The sequence below is a fragment of the Saimiri boliviensis genome, chromosome 1 (assembly GCF_048565385.1).
Source record: "Saimiri boliviensis isolate mSaiBol1 chromosome 1, mSaiBol1.pri, whole genome shotgun sequence".
NCBI classification, from domain to species: Eukaryota; Metazoa; Chordata; class Mammalia; order Primates; family Cebidae; genus Saimiri; species Saimiri boliviensis.
Window position 1 is genome coordinate 239142458 of NC_133449.1, and position 11653 is coordinate 239154110.

General features: G+C 42.3%; 1 long non-coding RNA gene across 2 annotated transcripts in view; it reads left to right on the forward strand.

Moving 5' to 3' along the window:
* LOC141581078 (uncharacterized) overlaps window positions 1-11114 on the forward strand; it is a 675731-nt gene extending 664617 nt beyond the window's left edge. For both annotated transcript variants that reach the window (XR_012513564.1, XR_012513566.1), the window contains exon 5: window positions 10870-11114. This is a non-coding gene — a long non-coding RNA (uncharacterized LOC141581078). The remainder of the gene's footprint in view (window positions 1-10869) is intronic.
* The last annotated feature ends 539 nt before the right edge of the window (window positions 11115-11653 follow it).

The window sequence follows — 11653 nt, forward strand, 5'->3', positions numbered from 1 at the left end:
CCCAAAATGTTCTAGAATCCATTTTATGCCGATTCCTTAAGCAGCCACTTGACTGTGGACTTGACACTTGGCAATTACAGTGGCTCTCCCTGACTGCTCACGTGTGGTCCCACTTTCCCTGGTTTCAGTTACTCAGTAGAGTACAGTAAGTACAATAAGATATTTTGACTGAGAGAAGAAAACTACATTCACATACTTTCATTACAGTATAGTTTTAAAACTATTCTATTTATTATTAATTATTGTTGCTAATCTCTTACTGTGCCTGATTTATATATTAAACTTTATCCTAGGTCTGAATATGAAGGGAAAAACATAACATATATTTGGTTCAGTACTATGGTTTTAGGTATCTGCTCACTGGCGGTCTTGGGATAGGTAGGGGACTACTGTAAGTAGAAACGAATGCTGAAGGATATTATCTGGGTTTTAAACTGTTCTTAAAAAAAAAAAAAAAATTCAGCAAAAGCCACAGACCCAAAACTGCCAGAGGGGCTATTTCTACTCTCCCAGACAGTCAAATTTCAAGCGATTCTTTACATGCAATGGATTCAGCTGGAAAATCTTGCTTGAAAGGCTGGAGGGCATCGTTGTCTCCTTTCCGAGGTTATTTGGCCTTGGAAAGCAAAGTGGTCTCTAGGAGCTTGGGGCAGGGCAGGGCTCTGTTTCCTCCTGAGCTACACGACAGGTATGTATTCTGATTGAGTTCTGACTTGGCGACAAATTGTAGAAAGTGTGGGGGCTCCCTTTCTGAAGGTGCTTGTCAGTCCCCAGTCCTACCTTTGTTTCTCCAGGGGGTTCACTGAGAGGGAAACAGGAATCACTAGGATACATGCACTGGGTGAGTGGCCTCTGCCTCTGAAAGTCACAGGAACCCACCTTGTGACTAGTCAAGGCTGCCGCTTTTAAATGCTTGCCCTGAACCAGGCATTGTGTCAACCTGCATCACTGCAGTTACTCTTTAAGGAGCATCACTGCATCATCCTGTTCTCATTATGCTCATCGTCAGAGAAATAGGCCCTGCAAAGGTGAAGTCGCCGAGATTGTGGCTCCAATACCTATATCCTTCACCACCACACAGTTTTCTCTGCTGTCACTGTTGGAGAATCTGGGTGTGTGGGGGTTACACTCCCTCTCCCGTGCTGGGTTGATGCCCCAGCACAGTTCCAAAAGAGGCAGAAACCCACTCTGCTGTTTTTTCCCCAGTTCAGAACACACTCTGGACAACATTTTGGCGAGAGAGGTATTAGTTGTCATGATTCCCTGGGGTGAGAATTCAAGGAGCTAGGCTTCATCAGCAAAGTGAAGGACAGTCAGTGGCACAGAGAGCCACAAGTTCTGCATGAGGGGAAAGAGGTAGGATGATCCTGGTGGCAGAGCCTGGCAAGGGCCCGACGAGCCTTCTCAGAAAGCTGGGGGAGGTGACGTGGCTGGTGACCACAGCAGAGGGATGTGAAGGTGGTGGGGCTTCAACACCTTCAATGCCCGACAGCAGCTGATGGCACTAGAAAGCAGGACCAGGGAGACTGTGATTCATTTGGCTTGGATGAACTTACCCAGAATTTTGAAACCATAAAATCTAAAATGAATTTATTTCAGTTTCAGCATACATGTACGCTTTGTGTTTGTGTGTTACGGTCCTGCATAAAGTTTACTGTGAATTACATGGGAAGGATGGGGAGGAACATGTGTTTGGGACCTCCGGTCCAAATCTGGCCTCAAACACCTGCATATCCTCCTATCCTATGAGCCCTCCAGCTCACATAAAATCCCTTGGACTATCCTCGTGCCTAAACCCAATGATAGAGATCCCTCTTTGAAAGGGTAAGAAGTTATATTCGTATCTCTAAGATGGTAACAGTCTCTTAGTAGTTAACCCAGCATAGGAGATGATAGTACACACAAGAATTTTCAAGATACAAGATAAGGGCCTGGGGCCAACAGGAGCTCAGGACAAGAAAGAAGGGGCTAAAATGGGTGGTGAATGGCATCCACCTCTCCATCGCCTAGAGCTGCTCTTGTGTGCACATTCAGTTGGTTCCATCCTTCAGTTTCAATACCTTTTCCTTAATTTCACGTACTTTACCTGAGAGCTCTCCCCTCACATCAATGTGAAACTCAGACCCCTCCTGAATGCGGAGACCGGATTTTGTGTCTGACCTGCATTTCCTTCCACATAACAACCCCCTCCAAATGGGCCATTGCTTACATTAAACATTATCACATTCTAGAGGACGTAGAAAACCTCTTGTGTATAAGATTATGCTAAAATAACAATGTCTTTTGTTTTATGCTAATGTATATTAAGAACTTATCACACAGTAACTTACTTAATTTTCATGCACATTGTATGAAATGGATGGGCATTTATATCCCCATTTAAAGATAGGGTGGTTGACAAAGATTGCAGTTAAATAATCTGCCTAGAGTCACACCATAGATGGGGCTGCCGGATTCAGATTTCATTTTTTCTCTGAATTCTCTACAGTATGCTAGCTTTAAAACATGTTTTGATATTCATTGTCTTCTTAGTTCTTCACATAAACCCATTGAGGATAAATTATTAACCCCATTCTGCAGCTACGGACACTGAGCTTCAGAGGTCGAAGGCTCACTATTGTTTGTATGGTACCCTCTAGACTTTTGCCACAGAACATTCTTGAGGAGAGACGGGAAGGGGCGGCTCATGAATATGGAGGAGGAAGACAACGTGGGATGCTGAGAAATCAGTTCAGAGCAAGAGTTCCTTACCTCCTCACCCCTGCCCCAACAGCATGGGGAAATAAAACTTAATCATCTGTTGTGAAGAGCTGTTTTCAAATGAAGTGAGAAAGGCTAGTCCCCAGGGAGCAGAGAAGTCTCTGGTGGATGTTATAGAATTAATGGAAAGGTATTTAAACAGGAGGATAAGGGAGATAATGAGAAAGATGACATTATCAGAGTGAGCTTAAGCACTGTACCTTGCCTCACAGAAAACCCACGTGCATATTTTTTGAATTGAGTTGAATCCAGTCCATTGGTATGCATTTTCCTTTTGAACAGTCTAATGCCAATTCAAAAGCAAAAGGAACAGCCGGCTTTCTAAAACACTTAGGCTTTTGCAAGATTTCAGGTCCTTCAGACTCCTATAATTACCCTGACATTATTGCTACATACCAATTTAGTGTCCAGATTGAAAAATAGAATAAATGTTTACCAGAAACCGATTTACTTGTCAACCTTGACAATGAATCTGGGATGAGAAACAATATTCTCTGAGCTAAAAGGTGGAATTTCACCACCAGATGCAGTTATCAATGTTTCATCAATTGAAAATCAGTAAACTTCAATCAACTCCTGGGATCTTATTACTTTAACTTTTGCATGGCAAAAGGGCTCTCTGTTTCTGAGAGCTGCAGGTCTAGTATGGTTTTGTCTTTTTCATGTAATCAGCAAAGCTCAAACTGCTTCCTGATTGAAGAAAATTGCTCAGCAACCCCTGGCAAATGATTAGAAAGTGTTTTCCTGTATCCAACAATGACCACAGGAAGTGAGTGCAATTGGAGAAGCCCAGACTCTCTGCAGGTCCTTGTTCGTTTCTTCTCTTTCCTGTTTTATTTTTATGGTTTAATTTTTCCTGTGTTTACTGTGGTGATTTGAAGTTACCTGGGCCTCAATCTTCTCCTCAAAGGAACAGAGTGACTTCCAAGGAAAGACTGCTTCAGGGACCATCCTGCATTGCAGCCCCAAATATTCCATTACCGCCAGCCTTTCCCCTGTTCTAGGATATCTCAAGATTCTGCTAGACACTTCTGCTCACGTTCGGGTGGGCTTTTTTCTTGCATTATTCTAGCTAAATCTTAAGATAATCGGTTCTTCCATCTATCTGCACCTATGTATACTGTTTTGCCAAATTCCTTCTAGTTACTGGCCTATTGATAGCACGCTTCACTGTTTTTCAGAATAATTTTTTAACTATATTCTAAAATATGTTTTTGGCCATTTCTATAGGAACTTGGGAAGAAAGGGAACAGTTAAATATGCAGGCTTAAATCAGCGTCTTAGAACGGAAGCCTTGACATCCTTTTTAAAAACAATTGCTAATACAATTTATAGTCCTGTTTATGGCAAAGAGAAAAAGCCCACAAAACTATTCAGTAGTGTAGGAAATGAATGGTTTATTAAACTGTTGACTGTGCTGTAATCCTGGCTTCAGAATTATTAACTAACAAATCCATCATCTGGGGGAAAGCTGGCTTGCTAGAGATTAATCCTTAAACTATTCTTATTTGGGGGCATTGTGGTTTTAGTTTTTATTTGAGAGAACTTTAAGAATTGTTAAAGAACATTGTATGTTTTTGTTTTTAAAGTTTAAAACAGGAATAACCTGTGTTTTAAACATGGCTATACACTCCATACATTTTAACTAATTTTGATTTTTTAAACGGTAAAAAGGAAAGAATTCCAACAAAGGGCTCTAAAGGTATCTCATTAGTACCAAAAACGAGAGAAGGTGTGTTGGTTAGGATTAGACTGATGGCAGGTACCAGAAACCAACTTACGTTAACTTAAGATTAAAAAGAGAATTTATTATAAGGCTATGGTGCAAATTGGTGGGGGAGGGAGGTGAATCTCCCAGAATGTTCAAAAACAGGTGAGCCTAGAGAAGGTTATCAGTTATGATGTATTCAGTTGCCAGTCATGGAAAACTAGGTATAATGGACTTCTTCCTGGCTGGAAGACCAGGGGTAGGAAGTGCTCTTAGGTTGCTTTGATTAAGCAGGTCAGTGATGGGATCAAGTGTCCCTCAGTTCTCTACTTGGCTTTCACAATCCCTGCTTCATCCTTATACTATGTTCCATGTTCCCTGGTCACAGGAGAGTTCCTAACAGTTTGCGAGGTTAAAGCCTCCTTGTCCATCTTGGCCTGAGTTCTTAGAGACTGAGACAAAAGCTGATGTGTTAACATTTTATTAGGAACTGGAGTGTGATTCAAAGACATAGGATGAGGGAAAAGGAGAATGAGGTAGAAAAGGTGAGAAAGCAAATAAAACAGGAGCCTGCAGAAAGGTTGCATAAGCTATTGTATCCCAGGACCATCTGTTTGAGTGTAGAAATAGAAAAGGATTTATCTACCAGAAACTTTCTGGCCCTGGTTTTCCACTAATTATAGTCATCCCCATGGAACCTGATTCCTACTAGTTATGTCCCCAGGTTTCTCCAGGCAGCTTTCGGGAAAGCCAGAGCTCCCCTACAGAAGCTGAGAAGGCAGTACAGAAGCATAGCAATCTCTCTGCCAACTTCTCCATCTCTGGCAATTGCAGTGGCAGCAACGGTGGCTGAGATCCATAATCCTGGGTACAGCAAGACTGTTGGTACCTGACTGGGCTATGAGCAAGGCAAGTGCATAGATCTGGGATGGCATGTAAACTGATCCCAGGCCAGGAGTGGTGGCTCATGCCTGTAATCCCAGCACTTTGAGAGGCCGAGGCGAGTGAAACACCAGAGATCAGGAGTACAAGGCCAGTCCGGACAACATGATGAAACCCTATCTTTACTGAAAATATAAAAATTAGTTGGGCGTGGTGGCAGGCACCTATAATCCTAGCTGCTCAGGAGGATGAGGACAGGAGAATCACTTGAACCTGGGAGGTGGAGGTTGCAGTGAGCTGAGATCGAGCCACTCCACTCCAGCCTGGACAACAGAGTGAGACTCCATCTCAAAAAATCAATTCAAGGCAAAACAAAACAAAAAAATGAGCCCAATGCATCATCCCCATCTGGAGTGGGGGATCCTTTCCAGAGGCAGTCGGACAAGGCAAAGAGGTCTTTCCTGGAATCCCCCAACAATAATCTTACTCTGTAACATAGTTTGGATGTAGGTCCCCAACCCTATCTCATATTGAATTGTAATTCCCAACGTCGGAGATGGGACCCAGTGGGAGGTGATTGGATCATGGGGGTGGTTCCTCATGAATGGTTTAGCACCATGCCTCTTGGCACTGCCCTCACTATAGTGAGTTCTTGTGAGATCTGGTCATTTAAAAGCAAGTGGCACCTCCTTCCTTGCTCTCTTGCTCCTGCTTTTGCCATGTGATATGCCTGCTTCTGCTGTACCTTCCGCCATCAGTAAAATCTCCCTAAGACATTCCCAGAAGCTGAGTGATTTTGGCGTCATACTTGTACAGCTTGCAGAACAATGAGCCAATTAAACTTTTAAAAAATAAATGACCCAGTGCCGGATATTTCCTTAAAGCAATGTGAAAATAGACTAATAAACCCAGTTTCCTTTTCTCTACCTAGTAGCCCAACTTGTCTCTGAACCAACACTTGTGCCCAGGGAATAGGATTATAAAAAATCTAGGCTGCAGTCATTTGCTCATTTCCAAAGCCTGCTTAGCTAGCTGTAGATATCAGAGTGGAAACCAAGGCAGTTCCCAAAAGAAGGAAAGACAAATGTTGAGGAGACAACCACAATGTACACTTCTTTAAAAATGCTTAGAAACAGAACCCAGAAAACAGAAGAAGATTCTGTGTTTCTCCCCTGTACTCATTAATTTTGTATTGCTATAAAAGAATATCAGAGACTGGGTGACTTATAAAGAAACAAGATTTACATGGCTATGATTCTGCAGACTATACAAGAAGCATGGTGACAGCATCTGCTTTAGGTGAGGACCTCAGGAAGCTTCCCTTCATGACAGAAAGCAAAGAGGGAGCAGGTGGGTCACATAGCAAGAGGGAGCGAGAGAGAAGATAACAGGCTTCTTTAAACAACCAGCTCTTGTGTAAAGTCATTACCACTCATTACTCTGGGGAGGGCACCGAGCCATGCATGAGAGATCTTCCCCCATGACCCAACACCTCCCACCAGGCCCCACCTCCAACATTGGGGATCACATTTCAAGCTGAGATTTAGAGGGGACAAATATCCAAACCATATCATTGTACCCCTGACTTCCCAAATCTCATGTCCTTCTCACATTGCAAACTATAGCCATCCCTTCCCAAGAGTCCCAAAATCTTAACTCATTCCAGCATTAACTCAAAAGTCCAAAGTTTCATTTAAGACTCAAGGTAAGTTCTTTCCCTGTAATATCCAAAACAAACTATTTACTTCCATATATAATGGTGGTATATGCATTAGGTAAACATTCTTGGTCCAAAAAAGAGAAATCAGCCAAAAGAAAGGGGCAACAGGCCCCATGCAAGTCCAAAACCTAGCAGGGCAGACACTAAACCTTAAAGCTCCAATATAATATTTGATCCCATGTCCCATATTCTGCGCACACTGGTGCAAGGAGTGAGACCCCAAAGCCTTGCACAGCTCTGCTCCTGTGGCTTTGCAGGGTGCAGAAACCTTGGCTGCTCACCCAGGTTGGAGTTGAGTGTCTGCAGCTTTTCATCAGGCTGCAAGTTATTGGTGGCTCTACTATTCTGGGTGCTAGAGGGTAGTAGCCCTGTTCCCATAGCTCCACTAGGCAGTGCCCCAGTAGGAACTCTGTGTGGGGGCTCCAACCTCACATTTCCCATCAGCACTGCCCTAGTAGAGATGCTCTGTGAGGGCTTCTTCCCTGAAGCAGGCTTCTACCTAGGCATCCAGGCTTTCCCATACAGCCTCTGAAATCTGAGTAGAAGCTGCCAAGCTTCCTTCACTCTTGAATTCAGCATACCTGTAGGCTTAACACCATGTGGAAATTGCCAATGTTTATGGCTTATCCCCTCTGGAGCAGCAGACTGAACTGTACCTGGAGCCCTTTGAGCTGCTGCTGGAGCTGGAGCAGCCTGGATATGAGCAGCAGTGTCCAGAGGCTGGGCAGGGCAGCAGGACCTCAGGTCTGGCCCCAGAAACCATTCTTCCCTCCTAGGCCTCTGGGCCTATGATTGGAGGGGCTGCCTCAAAGATTTCTGAAATAACTTCAAAGCCATTTTCCCATTATCTCAGATATTAGCACTTGGCTCACCTTGGTGCTTTCCCCACAACCCACTTGAATTATTCTCTTGAAAACACTTTTTATTTCTCTACTACAGGGAGAGCTGCAATTTTTTACCCTCTGTTCTCTTTTAATTATAAGTTCTAACTTTAAGTCACTCCTTTGCCCACATCTGATCATAGGTTGTTAAAAGAAGCCAGACCAACCCTTGAATACTTTGCTGCTTGGGGATTTCTTCCACCAGACACCCTAAGTCATCACTCATAAGTTCAGCCCTCCATAAGTAGAGGCCTAGGACATTGACAAAATGCAGCCAAATTCTTTGCTAGGGCATAACAAGTATGACCTCTGTTTCAGTTCCCAATAAGTTCCCATTTCCATCTGATACCTCCTCAGCTTGGTCTTCACCATCCATATTTCTCTCAGCATTTTGGTCAAAACCACTCAACAATTTTCTAAGAAATTCCAAACTCCTGTCTTCTTTTGAGCCCACCAAACTCTTCCAACCTCTGCCCTTTACCCAGTTCCAAAGGCACTTCCACATTTCAGGTATCTTTACAGCAACTCCTCACTCTTCAGTACCCATTTTATGTATTAGTCCATTTTGTACCACTATAAAGGAATACCTGAGACTGGGTAACTTGAAGAAAGGTTTATTTGGCTCATGGTCCTGCAGACTGTAAAACATGGTGCAGCATCTGCTTTAGGCAAGGACTTTAGAAAGCTTCCACTCATGGCAGAAGGTGGAGGGGAAGTTGGTGTGTTTTGCATGGTGAGAGGGGGCAAGAGATAGAGGAGGAGGTGCCAGGTTCCTTTAAACAACCAGCTCTCGTGTGAACTGATTACTACTCATTACCATTGGGAGGGCGCTGAGACATTCAGGAGGGATCTGCCTTCATGACCCAATACCTCTCATCAAGCCCAACCTCCAACAATGGGGGTCACATGTCAACATAAGATTTGGAGGGAACAAATATCCAAACCATGTTATTTTCCGTATATATTTACTTTTTTCAACTTAAAGACAGACTTTGTTTCATGCCCAGGGCATAAAATATGGCCTGCAAAAGCATGAAAGCATAGTTGTTCCAAATCTGGTCACACTCAAAAAGACTGAATCTTTCCTCTGCATTTAATTGACCCATTATGAGTTCTGACCTCTTCTAGACCAATCCAATAGCAGCCAGGGCAATAGGGTCACATAAAAATGCCTGAAGAAGCTCACTCCACAAAAGAGCCATAAAGGAATAACTGAGACTGGGTAACTTGAAGAAAGGTTTATTTGGCTCATGGTCCTGCAGACTGTGAAACATGGTGCCAGCATCTGCTTCATGGTGGATGAGACAAGGGTATTTGCAGAAGAAAGAAATGTTCATAACATGCCTCTAAGAAAATCATTTTTATAAATTTTAATGACAAATAAAATTGCATATTTATCGTCAACATTGCTCAGTCATGACATATTTAAAATATATTCCGCTGACTTCAGGTACATATTCAAGTATCACTTGCCAGGTAAACAGGCGAGCCAATTAATACAGTTATACCACCTGAATATTGAAGCTGCCAACCAAACACTCTGTAAGCTCTGCAATTTTTATGTTGAAATAGTAGTTGAATATGCTAATATAAAGAAGCGAGAAATGTATGGTTGCCTATTCAAGGTACCAAATTGAAGTATAATAGTCCTGAGGATTAATCCAAGAATAGAGAAGTAAAAAAGAAATGGGGGTGTCCTTTAATATGTCAGTGGATAAACAATCTTTGGTATATCCATACAGTGAATGAGATGTTTTCAGTGATAAAAGAGAAATGAGCTATCAAGCCACAAGAGGATATGGAGGCAACTTAAGTGCATATGGCTAAGCAAAAGAAGGCAGTCTGAAAATGCTACATACTATCTGCTTCCAACTATGACTTTCTAGGAAAGGTAAAACTTATGAAGTCAGTAAAAAGATCAGTGGTCACCAGCGTAGTGAGGGATGAACAGGGAAAGCACTGGGGATTTTTAGGGCAGTAAAACTATTCAGTAGGATACTGTATTGGCAGAAGACTGACAATACATTTGTCCAAACCTACAGAGCTGTACAATGCCAAGAGTGAATCCTAATATAAATTATGAACTTGGGTTAATAATAGCATATTGATATTGGTTCATCAGTTATAACAGATGTAACATACTAATGTGAGATATTAATAATAGGGCAAACTATGCATAGGAGGAAGACGGGGTAATGGTAATGCTCTACTTTCTGCTTTCAGTTTTTCTATAAGTTTCAGCTTTCCTAAAAATAAAGTCTATTATTAAAAGAGAAATTGTGGTGGGGGTATGGTGCAGGGTATAGAAGAATGAATTTCCACTGGATAAACATGAAGGAAAAGGAAAAGACCAATCTCAGTTAGCCCTTGACAGCCTTTCCCTTGGATGTCTGGATGTAGTATTTAGGTTGTGTTCCTAGCTCCATCATCTTGGGAACTTCATTCTTCCCCTACCACGTGGCTGTTTCATGGAAGTAGGCTTCTACCAGGCACATTCCTTATGTGGCTGCAGTTAGACAGTCCCAGGAAAGGACACACGACTCAAGTCAGGCTGATAAGACCCGAAGGAGAGATTTGGTTTCTTTGGTTATCTGTGGACTTGTAATTATATGAACAAAAAATGGCACAGCCAAATACCATTATCAGAAAATAGATTTTGCTACATTTAAAGATTATAACTTGTTTCCTTCTGGAATTTTGCCCAATCTAATCTACCGATGAAGGAACTATTTTAATTCAGATCTCCAGAATATAAACTCCTTCAGGATGAGAATTCTGTCAGCACAGTCAACCCTCAAAAAACATGCGTTGTCCATGATAGCAATGATGGTCATGATGATGTTGGAGGAAGACGTTATTTAGCAAATTTGATACCAGTCACCCATAAAATAACATTATCTCCTTTTATCTTTCCATAGATGTCAAGAGGATGAATCAGGGATGTCTGTGCATTCCCCTCAGAGCTGTGACTCCACTAGCGTGAGCTGTAGTGAACAATGTGTACCAGAAGCTTGAGGCTCCTCTATTGCTGAGCCACAGTCCACCCAGTCTCAGATCACCGCTGGTGGCAACAGGTAGGTTACCAGGAAGAATAATACACAAATCTGCTTTTATGACAATGTCATTGTTACACTTATTATTTCACTTTCTCTTTTCTGGGCTGAGAGTACTTCACAATACACAATCTCTATTCTTGGTCTTCCTGTGAGATAGGCAGTTAGAAGAAAATGGGAAATCTCAGCACATCTGAACAATAGTAAGTCTTTCTTCACAGTGTTGTCTGAAGAGTGCTGCTTGATGACATCAGCAGCCAGATCTGTGCCTTCCCCCACACAATGAGGCTGAGTTTCTGTGCATGGGTGAGAAAGCATCTTATGAGCTGAATGATAATTAAGAAAACCATTGAGAAAATGGGAGTCACATCCTGCAAATTAAAGGCAGTCAAAATGTAAAAGGAAATTAAATGTTCGGTTTTTAAAAAAGAGAGGCAATCTCGCCCACAACATTTTGACCCTTTTCCTTTATTTCTTCCCAATCCATGCTTCTCCTTTATTTTTTCTTGGGCCCTTGTTCATTTTCTCACTGAGTTGATACTGCTTCAAACAGTTCTGTGGTTTCTGTAGGTGTGTCATTAAAACAAGGACATGGCTTCTAGGCATCTGTGATGACTCAGCAAGTTCAAACTCTATCTGCTGTGTTAGT